Consider the following 13,674-nt stretch of genomic DNA (forward strand, 5'->3'; position numbering starts at 1 on the left):
CTGAACTCTTGCTGTTGATTAATTTGCCCCCTCTTCGCGATTGCGTTTGCTTTCTTGCCCTCCCCACGTGCACCTTTCTGTCCGTTGATAAGTTTACAATAGCTGGAGTTTGCGTGTTGAGCACTTTGCATTGTCTGGCAGTAAAGTGAGCGCTTTTAGCCAGGGCAAGCAAAGACTATGTCAGGAATGTAAGAGATCGTTATCTGGGGGAAAAAATCAATATTAAGAATGTACAATTTGCTCCCATCGAGTATTGAAAGAATTAGTTGATCTTACATGGCCAAATGACAGCCCCTTGATAACAGGATTATGTGTAGGCCTTGTCTTGTCCAGGCTGTGCGCTGTTGGCGTGTTCTCTGGGTGCCCTAGCAGAGATAATCTATAGTGAGCAACAAAGACCAGGAGGCAGAAAAAAGGATGGTTACTGGTGAGGGAGCTGCAGGGAGTGGGATTGTGGGTCTAACAGCCAGAAGCACAGTCCAGGAAAAAAAGCGTTTACAGGGGAGAGAAAGCAAAGAGCCGGGTGTTAATTGTGCTTGTGCTCCACAAACACTGGAAAATGGCAGGACCACGCCGGGCTGTTGCCAGACAAGCCACAGATTAGGAATGCTTACAGCCTGTCACACGACTTGTTTGAGTCTCACCCTCACATAAAGAGGGAGCTGAGAAAAGGACAGTGGTGTTGGTCTGTGTTGAAGCAGGTACGAGTGCTATGTGCATTGCAAAGTCCACAGGCACCTGCGTGTAAGAAAGTGGCGTTGCAAGCAATTAAAATATGATTTGCCTAGCATCCCCAACTTGATCCCTGTCTCTAGCAAGTGTAGTCCGCAATGCAGAGCTAGCATCCCTGTCTTGCCTTTATTTGCCATTTCTTCCCTGAGCCAATTTGAACACCACAGCCTTAGGCTTTTTGCTAGTCCATCCCCACCTTTTCTTATGTGTGCTTCCTGATGGTTATGGCGCTTTGCTTTGATGAACAATTTTCCCTTGCATGTTTAAATCTGGAGTACTAAAGGTTCAACTTCAATTCCAAGTTACCGAGACCTGCTTTGAACGCGTTTGGGGTGGGTTGTTGTCAGAGTTCTGGTGCCAGTCTCTTCCAACATAACTCGATTGTCGAATTGCTCTACCATGGCTAAATGGAGTACGAGGTATTGTTTGTGCAGGGCGCTAGTGTAAATCTTGCCAGATTGCAGGGGAGACGGAATGGCTGAAGGAATCTCTCACCATCCTGGAATCGGGCTTTTTTGTCCTTAAGGATCATGCAGCACAAGCGAGTTCAAAAAGCATTTTTGCAGCGAGCGTCCCCACTGGACCCTCAGTCAGGTTCGATCAGACCCGAGATTCTCGTGTGTGTTTGGTTCGTAAGTTACGTCACGTCTCACAGAGATGAAGAGCATACACAGGATGAGTGGGTCGTTTCTTCTAGCAGCGTTCCTCGTCCCTCTCCCCTGTGTCCCTTGCTGCTTCTCTCTCCTACCACTGGAGATTACGAACATTTGGATGATCAACAAGGATGAGATCATTGCCTTTGCCAAGGAGCAGTTGAAACAAAGAAACTTGGCCTGCACGTGTGCTGGGCGCTCTGGTTGGAAGCGTTTTCCCAGGGAGGAGATCTGATGGTATTTCCGTATCCGCACATGTGGCACGGAGACGATTCAGCACTGTGGAGATGTGCTCGCCAGCCACTCTGGTAGAGAGCAGGATAAGGGCAGCGGAGAGAACGAGAGCCATCTAGGAAACCAAGCAAATGCGTAGCCCAGGACTTTGCATTGCCTGGCTTTGCTGTATTTACTTACTCAGTCACGGTGATGCGTATAAAAGTTGTCGATTTAGCATAAGGCATGGCAGTCCTGACCCATTTTGGAGATTTCTTGTGCTGGGTCTATACTCTTGTGATTAGTCTCATTACAGGTCCTTCACTTCTAGTGTGATATAGAATGTATGAGGATTTTAGTAAAGCAGGTTTTTTTAGGTTTCGAGCTGTGATTTAGAGAGAAATAAAATGAATTTTATACGCACGAGGCAGTTGGAACTGAGGAACACCAGATTGTCACATGGATTTTCGTATGCCAAAACTGCCTCAAAGCTGCCTAACTACCAGGTTTATTCCCAGCAGCAGGTTGGGGTAGAGTTCTCCCCTTGGCAAGCAACTGTGCGTGCGATGTCAGCGCCTTCAGCTGTAAGTAAAAGCCCGAGTGTCCGCAGCGCCTTCTTCTCGAGCTGTTTCAGTGGCCACATAACCCACTCGTGAGCACTAGACTGCTGCTCGTGTCTTAGCTGAGAATTCAGGTACGCATTGCTAAAAACCCAAGAAAGTTGCCCTTGCTGTGGATGCTTATTTGACAGTACAGATATTTGATAGAGCCTTTTTGTGCAACCAGTCCCAGCAAAAAAGTTGCGGGCTGCTGCATGATGCTCATAAGCCTTTCTATCCGGCAGGAAAGCTTGCCATTCTCCTTCCTGTTGAAGGACCTCCACTTGTAACTTCTTCTATGATGAAGAGTTTTGCTAGTCATAGTGTGACAAATGTGTTGCAACTTTGCTCTGGCTGACTGTAATGCAGCATGTTCCAAGTTTGCACGCTCCGCTTTTCGGTTTGGCAGACAACGCAACTCTTGATAGAAAACCATAGTAAATTACCACATTATATATATTTAACATATTACTTACAGTTTGCATTACCGTTAAAGCGTGATTCATCTCCGCGTACTGCGGTGATGAGGGGATATTGTGCGTCTCTGCCCTAATTTGCAGTTTTAAACAAAAATGTATTTGCAGGCATTATTTGCCATTATGTGCCGCAGAGTATAAGGAATAGAGTAGAGCTATAATCAGTGATAAAGCTGAGTGTAACGTTTAACTGTCTGTGTCATATGGGAATATGTTGTGGACTTTGGGTCTCTTCACTCTTTTGCCAGTGACCAGATGACAAACGATTCAAAGGTGTACTGATGAGCTCTGCAAGATAGTTTTAAATTATCACTGCCTCCAGAGAAGTGCTACGCGCGAGTGCAACCCTGTGTGAGAATCTGTGTGCTCTCTCGATATTTCACTTTTTTCCTAATATATCGGTCGTATACAAAGTTTAGCTAGACTGTATATACAACTTTCTCAAGCGCCTGTGTGCTTTTGTAAATTCTCGTGTGGCCAGTTCACATCATGGCTTCCATATACTACCGAGTTTTCATCATATCTATATTAAGCTTATCCTACCTGGGGGTTTGCTCTGTGGACATTTGATACAGAACATTATATCATTTCCTTAAAACCTCTCAGTGTCTCATAACACTAAGAGAAATATGCAATAAAAATTTATACTTTCAGCTGTCTTCCTTATTTTACATATTACACTCTTAGCTGTCTTGCTTCTTTGCTTTGAACTACGGATCTGGTTCAGCATGAAGTGATTCTGTCTCTCTCTGTATATATAACAATACTCGTACAAGAGGAGAGATAGAAGGAGCCTGCCAGTGCTAAGCTCAACTCCTTGGATCTTCATATGCAGAACTCTCCACTGTTTGGTTTACTTTGCTAGCATTACAATACTGGTTCGCGTTACTGAATAATAAGTACAGGAAAGCTGCAAGAGCTAGACAAATCCTCTTGGTTATACTAGGATCTCAAGGATCTGTAATAAAGACAGTAATTTGATTCTCCAATTTTTATTGTCACTTTGTCTGACTCTTATTTTAATATTGCTGCGTATACTACACTTTTATCTCGTTTTACACAGAAAGACTCTGTGCAACTGATCCGATTCTGGAATGCCTCTCGTGGTACTCTTATTCACAAGCTAGGCATGACCAGCTTTCTGCTTCTCTTTCAGTCCTGACACAGATGTTTTTCTCTCTTGCTTGTTTTATCTTTCTCTTAGTGCTCTAGCCAGCTCTCGGTGTGTTAGTTGCCGTGAGCTCTATACTCTCTACAGCTGCTCTTCTCGCACTACTCAGGTGGTGAAGAGTGATGAGTCACATCTGTACTGGACTACTGATTATGCCTCTCACTTTCCTCTACCAGTTCGCTTCGCCTCTACCTCATCAGCATCTCTATGTGTGCTTAGTGTTACTTGCTTAGCTTCTCGTTCGCGTCAAAGATTCTTCCTTTGTGGTCCTGTTGTCTTCGCGGTTTCGTTGCCGGTGTTCTTGCCTTGCCTTCCTTCCTGTGTCGCTTCCTTCCTTCCTTCCTTCCTTTCGGTAATGCTCTTACTCTTGTCTTCTTCTTTGGTTCTCTCCTCTCACGCTCTCTCTGTTGATAGATACACATATGTCCTTCCACTTTCCTTCCTCCTTCCGTTCCTTTCCTTCCTTGTCGCTCTCGCTTTCCTTCCTTCCTTCCTTCCTTCCTTCCTTCCTGTTCCTTCCTTTTCCTCCTTTCGCGTTCCTTTCGCTTCCTTCGCTTCCTGGCCTTCCTTCCTTCCTTCCTTCGCGTCCTTCCTTCCTTTCCTTCCTTTTCCTTCCTTTTCCTTCCTTTTCCTTTCCTTTCCTTTTCCTTTCCTTCCTTTCCTTCCTTTTCCTTACCTTTCCTTCCTTTCTTTACTTTTCCTTCCTTTCCTGTCCTTTCCTTCCTTTCCTTCCTTTCCTTCCTTTCCTTTCCTTTCCTTCCTTTCCTTCCTTTCCTTTCCTTTCCTTCCGTGCCTTCCTTTTCCTCCTTTCCTTCCTTTCCTTCCTTTCCTTCCTGTTCCTTCCTTTCCCGTTCCTGTGGTCGCTTCGCTGGTTCGCTTGCCTTCGCTGTCCGGTTCGCGTTGCCTTCCTTCTTTCCTGTCCTGCCTTGCGCCTTCCTTCGCGTGTCTTCCTGTTCCTTCCTTTCGCTTTCCTTTCCTATCCTTTTCCTTCCTGGTCTTCCTTTCTTCCGTTCCTTTCCTTTCCTATTCCTTTCCGTCCTTTCCTTCCTTTCCTTCCTTTCCTTCCTTTCCTTTCCGTTTCCTTCCTTTCCTTCCTTTCCTTCCTTTCCTTCCTTTTCCTTCCTTTCCTTTCCCTTTCCTTGTGTGCCTTTCGCTTCCTTTCCTGTCCTTTCGGCGTGTCCTTTGCGCTCCGTTTGCGCGCTTCGCGCTTTCCTTCCTTTGCGCTCCTGTGTTTCGTCGGGTGCCTTCCTGGCCGTTCCTGTCCTTCCGTGTGCGCTTTTCCTTCCTTCCTTGCCTTTCCTTCCTTCCTTCCTTTTCCTTCCTTTTTTTCCTTCCTTTTCCTTCCTTTTCCTTCCTTCTTTTCCCTCCTTCCTTCCTTCCTTCCTTCCTTCTTCCTTCCTGTCCTTCCTTCCTTCCTATCGCTTCCTTCCTTTCCTTCCTTCCTTCCTTCCTTCCTTCTTTTCCTTCTTTTCCTTCTTTTCCTTCTTTTCCTTCTTTTCCTTCTTTTTTAATCTATTAGCTTCTCTGCACTCCAGGGAAACCTCTATCAGCAAAACTGATTGGAGATAAGGGTAAGCAGATGTCACAACAGAAGACCACCAAAGAACTTCAGTTCTGAAGTGAGTGGGGAGAGATGCAGCAGGTAGTAAAAGTGGGGTGAATTGTAATGGCCTGATCTGGTGCCAGTCCTGCTTTTCTTTCAGCTCCAGGGAGGATTTTGGTAGAGAAAAGATGTTAAGATGGTCTCATGTAGGTGATGAGAACTCTGCTTTCCACAATCATTGTTTGGAGTGATTTGCATGTGCACACGTTTTGCTTTGCTTCACAAGCTCTTTCTTTTGCCTAAACAATTGGATGTAAATTAAAGTGAGAACGAAGAAGCCTGTGAGGGTGTCCCGCAGAATTTCTTCCTTCCATAGTCACATAGGAACTGAATGCAAACAATCTTCCCCGTGTAGAAAGAAGTTCTATGTAGGACTCTGTTTTGTCACAGGCTTCATCTGAACCAGGTTCCTGATATATGGGATGGTATAAGGTTTAAAAAAAAATCTGGCACTCTGATTAAACTTCCATTGCAGGAGCTGATCCCTGAATTTCATTATGTTGGAAGAATATGTAGGCTTTATCAGTATTTTATAGAGGAAGTCAGGAGGATAAATTGTTTTATTATGCAAAAGATTCCTGTTGGACTGGAATGAAGTTTTTCACCCACTCATCCTTAGGATCATATCTGAAGATGTTAAACCCCAGGTTTCAGGCTCGCTCTCATTCACTTGTCCGTCCTCCTTTGCCAGCCACAGCCAGCCACTGAGGTGCTCTGGCACTGTTTCCAGAGAGATGCCCACATGCCATGGAAAGAAGCTGCAGGCACCCCTCCCATCTCACTGAACTGCCCTTTTGGCCTTGACAGAGCAGGCCTGTATGAGAGGTGTTCACTCGCATTCTTCTGCAGTTTTTCCACTTGGCTTTGCACTTCGGCCAAGGAGATGAGAGATGATGGTGGCCTGGAGATGCAGAGAGCAGGATACATATCCCCAGCACTCCCTGTCAGCCTGTGGCCATGCCAGAGCACGAGGCAGCTCACAGCCCATCCTCTCCCTGGCTTTTTCTCCACCTGAATCCTGGGACTCTCATGTGAGGATGCGAGGGGAAGCTTTTCCAGGTGCAAAGTGTTTTTGGCACTGCCTAAACAAACTGCATGCTGCCAGTGAAGCTCTGAGCCCACAGCCCATCAGTCCTGAGGAGCACTGAAATGTGGAACCAGAAAATATGGCCACACATTGCTGGCAGGTGAGCTCCTGCAAGAGACGGTAACTGAATCTGCACAGGCTTTTCCACTCAGCCTCTGCATGAAAGGCCAAACAAATCCCAGGCAGATGCTCTGTGTGTTTTGACAGCGGCTTCCAGCCTCCAACAGGAAAATCTACTTTGTTTTGCTGAAAGTGAAACTAGATCAAAACTGCAGATTTTTAAAATTCTGAGATGTGTTTTTCTCCTCTACAGCACTGCACCAAAGTGGGACAGAATGGACTACAGTAACATCTCCTCTTGGCTTAGCTTGTACCTGTATTTTGCATCAGCTGTGCCTCGCACCTGCCTGAAGCTGTGATATATCAGGTCTCTGGTGGCCATCCAGGAGCCCTGTCTGCATTTCAGCGTGTTCATAGCAGCCAGACTCCTCCAGCCCTCCCACCTCAGAGCTTCTAGGCAGCCACACAGAGACCAGAGAAGATTCACCTGGTCTTCACAAACACTTGGAGTAAAATGCTGTTCTGAGCACTGGTGCATCTGACGTAAAGGTGGGGGGAAGATGTCCTTGTGCCCAGGCACAACCTTTGTCCTTGGCTATCACCATTTCTTTGAAGGAAAAATGGGAATACCAACAAGGATAACCACAGCAATAACAAACAAAAGGGCAAACTGCTATTTTGAAACATAACTTGATGTTTTTCCTTAAAAGAAAAAACAACACACAGAGCTTCAACAGCCTGGTGTTAGTATGAAGAAGAGAAACTGATGAAAGCCACAGTAGATTTGCTTCATTGGATAACATAATACATCATTTAAAAGGTAAGTTGCAAACAGTAGTCCTAATTTAATAACATTAACCATAACCTCTGCTCCTCCCCCCAAATCCCAGCCACTCTGAAAAGAATCTATCTTCTTGTCCAGTGATAAGTGATTTTTTTATTGATGTGATATATCCAATAGTGAAATGGATTTCCCTTTTTACAAGGTATGACACTTTTTGCTCCGGAATATTTCCATTACAAGAGGTTTTGATTGATTCAAGAAGAGACTTAGATAATAGCAGGCTGATCAGGAATAAATCAGCCTGAATGTTGATGTAGAGTACTGTTTCTAAGTGGGTTAATACCATTCTTGCTAAGAATGTGTAATGGTTGGAAAGGTTGCTTCTTGTAAAACAACTGAAGCCTTATATCTTTTGCTATCCCCTCAGCTTGGCAAATATTCCTATTTTTCATTTTCCCTTCAGGGAGGAATGGTCTGTGTGACCTGAAAAACTTTGGTCTTTCTTAATGACTAAAGTTGAAAGCAAACAGTAGTGGCCTATGCCAAATATTGATCTGATCCTGCAAAAGGCTGGCCAGCTGCAAACTGCTTTAAATGGAAGCTGTATGTGGTTCAAGCTGCCTTTTGATCAGACTGCATCGCTTCCTGTCTTATTTTTGCAACAAAAAAACAGAGATCTGTCTTTTGCAGGGAAAGCTGAACCATTCCTCCCCACTTCTCTTTCTTCTCAGCCTGGAAATGGCCCCTAATTCTTCTCTATTTACCTGAGCTAGATAACAAACACATTGCTTATTCTGCTTTTTATGTTTGTTTGGTTTGTTTTTCTTTTTGTTTTGTTCAGGCAGGGGAAAATGTGCATTTCTGAAGACAGCTTCTCTGAATGACACCATGCAGGGAGTTTCACTGCTGTACTTGGAAGCGGTGTATCCCTTTTGTTAGTGCAATGCCTGCTCAGGTAGGGCACAAACTCAGTGGGAAGGGCTGCAGTCATCACAAAGCCACCATCACTTATTAGAAAGCTTTGCACATGTAGAAATAGTGAACGTATTTATTTTTCTATCTCGTGCTGCTGTTAGAAAGCTATGCATCTCTTTACAAACTTTGTAAAGAAGAATGGGAACTCTTCACTCTGTGTTTTTGCCCAGAATGGGAAGTTATTGTGATGGAGCCAATACAAGTGCAGTTACGGCAATGATTGTAACTGGCCCACACGTAGAAGCTAGTCCCATGCAGATCTGTTGCACTTCTTCAAGTCCAGACTAAAACATGGGATGGCAGTGGCACTTCTCTGAGCCTCTTGTACCCCTGAGGAACGCTGTTCATTTGCCATTAAGCCAAAGGAGCCAGACCCACCCTGAGCTGGTCTGAGATCAAAGGGCTTTGCTTCCCCACTTGCTTGGCTCTGACTAGGAGCACAGGGCTGTGAGCCACAGGAACCCATCCACCTCTTGGTGCCACCAGACGTGCTTTTCACCTCCTCTGTGTTTTGGGGGACAGCCCTGGGTGCAGGCAACCCATCAGTGACTGAACAGGAATTGGTGCGTGCAGCCCAGCGCCAAGCACAGCTCTGCCTATAACCGCACTGTGACCACAGGCTGGACCAGCATCACTCCAGAACTTCTTGTCTTAATTGCGGCTATTTTAGTAGAAAATACAGCTTCCGTGGTAGTAAGGAGTCAGGAGTTGGGAAACGCCAGACAGAATCAACTGAAAAAGTGAAAAATCTTTCTGTTGGCATCCCTAAGGCATGATTTTAATTGTTGAGAAGCCATTTCCCTTCACTTACACCCAAGGATAGTCAAAGCAACAGAAGTACAGCTTTGCTTTGACACGGCCCGTTCTGGATTTGCATAGTACTTTCTTACTTTTAAGACAAACTGGCTTACTTCCAAACTCATATGCCAGAGGCAGAATGGGCTAAATTTAAATACCAGAGTATTTGAGTATTTCAAATGGATATTTTACATTAACAGCAATCTCATTTATTTTAGTTCAGCAATTTCACATAGTCTTTCAAAGTTAAGCTAGGCTCACTGCGTAAGAATGAGTGTTTCATTAATTTTTATAAGAGTTATAAGAAGCATATGTTTTAAAGCTCTAGTTTGTAACGGAGCAAAGTATATTTTAGAGATATTTATTTACATAATGGCCACATTAAAAGAAATTTTCATATGGAAGAATGGAGCACTACCAAGCAACGGTTACCACAAAAATTATTAATGATATGGAATGAAAAGAAAGAGGAAAAATCTTAAAAATGAAATGAGAGGATGTGATTTTTCTTTTTAGAGTGAGCTCATTTCCACTCCTATCATAAAGCCAGTGGAAGCAGAGCATGTACAGTGAGCTTTCATGAGAAATCATGAGAAAAAAACAACTTTCCTTTGTAAGAACTGAAATTTCTCGCATAGAAATGCGACCTTCATCTTGAAGATGTGAGAAATGTTGGTTTTGGCATTGCTATTCTGATCAGTTTCAGTTCTGCTTACGTTCTGTTAAATGTGCTATGCAATCTATATATATATATACACATGTAAAATAAATATCTTACTATAATACAGCAGTAACTGAAAAATAAACAAACTTAAATATTTTGACAGTATCAAATTAAGAGTCAACACAATATGACCAGGCCTCTTCTGATGAACAAGTCTGTGAAATAATGTTTTGACCAAAAAAAGCATTTTTCTGTGGAAAAAAACCCACACACACAAAAACCAGCCTTCCCAGTGTTTTGTCAGCTAAAAGTTACAGCAAGTAACAAAAGTGTTATAGCTAACAAAAGCATTACATCATCTTACAAATAATTAAACCAAAAGCTACTGTAACTTCCAGAAAAATTTTGAAGAAATCCTCAAAACAGGGTAGTTTTCCAGGCTCTCAGAGCTTAGAAACTGTAAGCTTTGCTTAATAAGAATTTGTATTATTATGTAAAATTATTTATACAAGATGCCAGGAGAGCATCACCAAAATCAACCAGAATTCTGCTTACAAAAAACCTACAAGACTGGCCCTCTTGCATCCAAGATCTATTGAATCTGCTAGAGAACCTGCACCCATCATGCTTAGTGCTTACTAAGTGTGAGCAAAACCCCCCTAAAACTGGAGAGTGTGTAAGGAAAGCAACGACACTGTCGTTGTCCTATTATTCCAGGGGTTTATTTCCTCATCAAGTAATAACGCTCTTGACTTATCCCTGCAGAAAGTTGAATAACATCCTGCTCTATGAAGGCATGCATTCCTGGAGGAGCGGAGGTCCTGAGAATGTCAAAAGCTCTTGAAAACAGGTCCAGCTACCACTTTGCCAGACACCATGGCAAAGAGTTCTGTGGGAGCTAATTTTGGATAATGAGCAATCAGCAGGGGCAGAACATCCTGTAAGTATCTACAGCTGAACCCTCTTAAACAAGATTGGGATCGCCCAAAGCTTTTCTCATGGGTGTTAATATGGTACAAGAGGCTTGTGGTTTTATTTTTGTCTTGTCACATGCAATGGCAACTAGGCAGGAAAGCTGTCTTAATGCATTGATGTTTGAGAGTCAGATGTGCAGAATACAAGATATGCCTATGTTGCAATGACTGCTCTACAAATTTAGTCATGGTTATTGTATAAATAGGGTTGGGCAAAGTTGTGGCAGCATCTGAAAAATATTACTGAATAAGCCTATGTCTGCTATAGTTTACCAGCATGTCTTGAGGTAAAAGCTGTTTGTAAACCAGAAAAACTCATGGACATTTAGAATCTGTGAATGTGTGCTCTGTCACTGTGAGATACGCCTCTTCAGAGTCGGCAATGAATGCTGATAGCATCATATACTGGCAGATTCTGTCACCTTTAGTTGTGCGTGCTTTTCCCTACAAAAGCCAGCGTAAGACTTTCTACTCATACTTTTTATGCAGTGCTTTTAGGCAGGAAGGAGGCAGCAGAAATTACCAAGGTTTGGAAGGTTATCTAGTCAATAAAATATGTAGGGTTGTTTCTCCCACCTTCTGTTTCTGTTCTTTCTCACCTTTGCATTTAAAAGACAGTCTTGAACAGATAGGATCCTAAGTGAATCTTATCAAGGTCAGAGTTTGTTCTGGCACAGATTTGAATAGGGAACCTTGTAGATATCTGATTCCCAAACATGTTTGAAAACCATTTTCACCACTGCCAGCTTGCCTGTAATTGTGGTCAAATTCTGACTTCCTTTATTTCATTTCCATTTTTAGGATAGGCATACAATTTAGCTTAATCTAATCAAAAGCTAATTTAATTTATTCAAATCTAAATTTAAAAGAGTAGCATGGACAATTTTTGGTTTTGTTTCAGATTCTGTTTTTTTGGCTACTGAGCAAGATGCTAAGAATAACTTTCGTTTTTAAGATGATGAATTTAAATACTTTCATATTTTTCTGCCTTAAAAGTGCTTGAAAATAAGTTTTACTTGTTGCAAAATAACTGAGCTTTTTGTTGTTGTTCGTTTGCTTGCTTGTTTGTTTTCAGTCAGAAGCAAATGCAGTCTTATGGTTGTTTTTATCTCAAGGACTGCTGCGATGTTCACTGTAACCAAAAGGCATTCAGACACACAGAGCTTCAGGTACAGGGATGTGGTACAGCTGGGAAAAGTTTTCCCTAGTTCTGCCTCTTGATTATGTTTCACTATTTGTAAGGCACCTATGTTTTTCAGGAACTGGCACTCACCTACATGTGGAGTAGTTTAGGAGAGGCATTCATTTGCTGCCAGTCTCATTCAGCATATAACTTTCATACAGTGTGGAAAGCAACTGCAGAAACTACTGGAAAATAATCTCTGCCTTACATCAACCTATAATTTGTTGATTTGCACTTAAATCAGTCAAACCTCCTCAAGTAACAGCATAGATACCAAAGAGTGCTTTATTGAAATCCACTTAGTGAACTTACAGCAATAATTTCCTTGCACACATTGCCTGACTTTATACAGTTGTGAGGTGACAAGTTTGATTGAGTTGCTCAGCCATAGATATCTACATGCTGTTTGACGTGCCATGCCATGCCTGTGGTGTACCACACCGAAGTTTCAGCTGCTGAACACTCAGCCTGTGTCTCCCATATATTTATATTGCACCTATCAGCCTTGTGCTGATGTCCTGGGTGCCCTGGCGCATGATGGGTGGGCTCCTAAGCAAGGGCAGTTGCTTTGATCTACTTCTGTCCATTGAGTCTTGAAAACAACTACATCCAAGTAGCATTACGTAGCTGAGCATTAGGTCTTGACAGCCTTGTTCTCCTTTTCACTAGGTTTTATCTTTAGCCGACGTTATTTTTACTGTTGTTTTTATGAATGCAGAGAATAAGTAAAGAGATAAGACTACATACTTGAGGCAAGAATTCTTGGGTAGAATCACACATAAAAGGAGAGCAGCAAACCAGAAATAATTTGTTATGCAATTTGTCCCAAAAGTAGTTTACAGTTGTTAATACGTAAATTTTATATACTAACTGCTCAAATTCTTTGTGTAAATATAGGGTGACGTGAGAGAGGAGAAAAGCAATAAAGAAACTGAGCTTTGTAAACATTTTCAGCAGATGTTCTTGAAGAAATACTGAGGCATTTCTCATGCTCTAGTCTGTTCTGGATCAGTGGGATGCCATCATGCTCACCTGGGTGTTTTGAAGGTGTTATGAAGATCAATGAGAAGAGAAAGCAAGGGGAGAGAATGATATTTGTTTACTACAGGAATGAAAGTTAGCATTTATGAGATGCCAGCTCAAATGCGCAATTTCTGTCTGCCTTGATTTGTTGGTAAAACTTCAGGACAGAGACAAACACTTTCCTACTTTATGCCTGCAGTGCCAGTCCTTATGTTAGACCACAGGCTACCCCAGTTGTAAAGGCTGTGTTAACTTATGGGGTTGTATTAGCTTGAGTCTTCAAATACTTAAATCTGTGCAAACAGATGAATCTAATAGCAGGATGCTACTGGGGGCAATTATTATTTATTGAAGTGGTAGTCCTGTACAGGGATAGCTACCAGTAGCTATCTAGGCACACAAGGAAATGCCTTCAGTTTTTGGTCCATGGATGCAACCACTCTGCTACCAATTTTTTGTCTGAGCTTTTTGACTCAATCTGGGCATACCCACTCTGCCTAAAAGGTGCTTTCAGGGTTGATCAAGAGTCCCTTTCACATCATCTCATTTTGCTTTTGTCCTTTCACTGTTCTGTGTCAAAGACCAATCCATCGTGAAAGGAAGAGTGTGGTACATTTCCAGGATGAATTTACTTCTGATTAACCTCTGGTGTAAATGAGCAGGTTCTTGCATGCTATGT

Source organism: Coturnix japonica, chromosome 2 (genome assembly GCF_001577835.2).
Source record: "Coturnix japonica isolate 7356 chromosome 2, Coturnix japonica 2.1, whole genome shotgun sequence".
Lineage (NCBI taxonomy): Eukaryota > Metazoa > Chordata > Aves > Galliformes > Phasianidae > Coturnix > Coturnix japonica.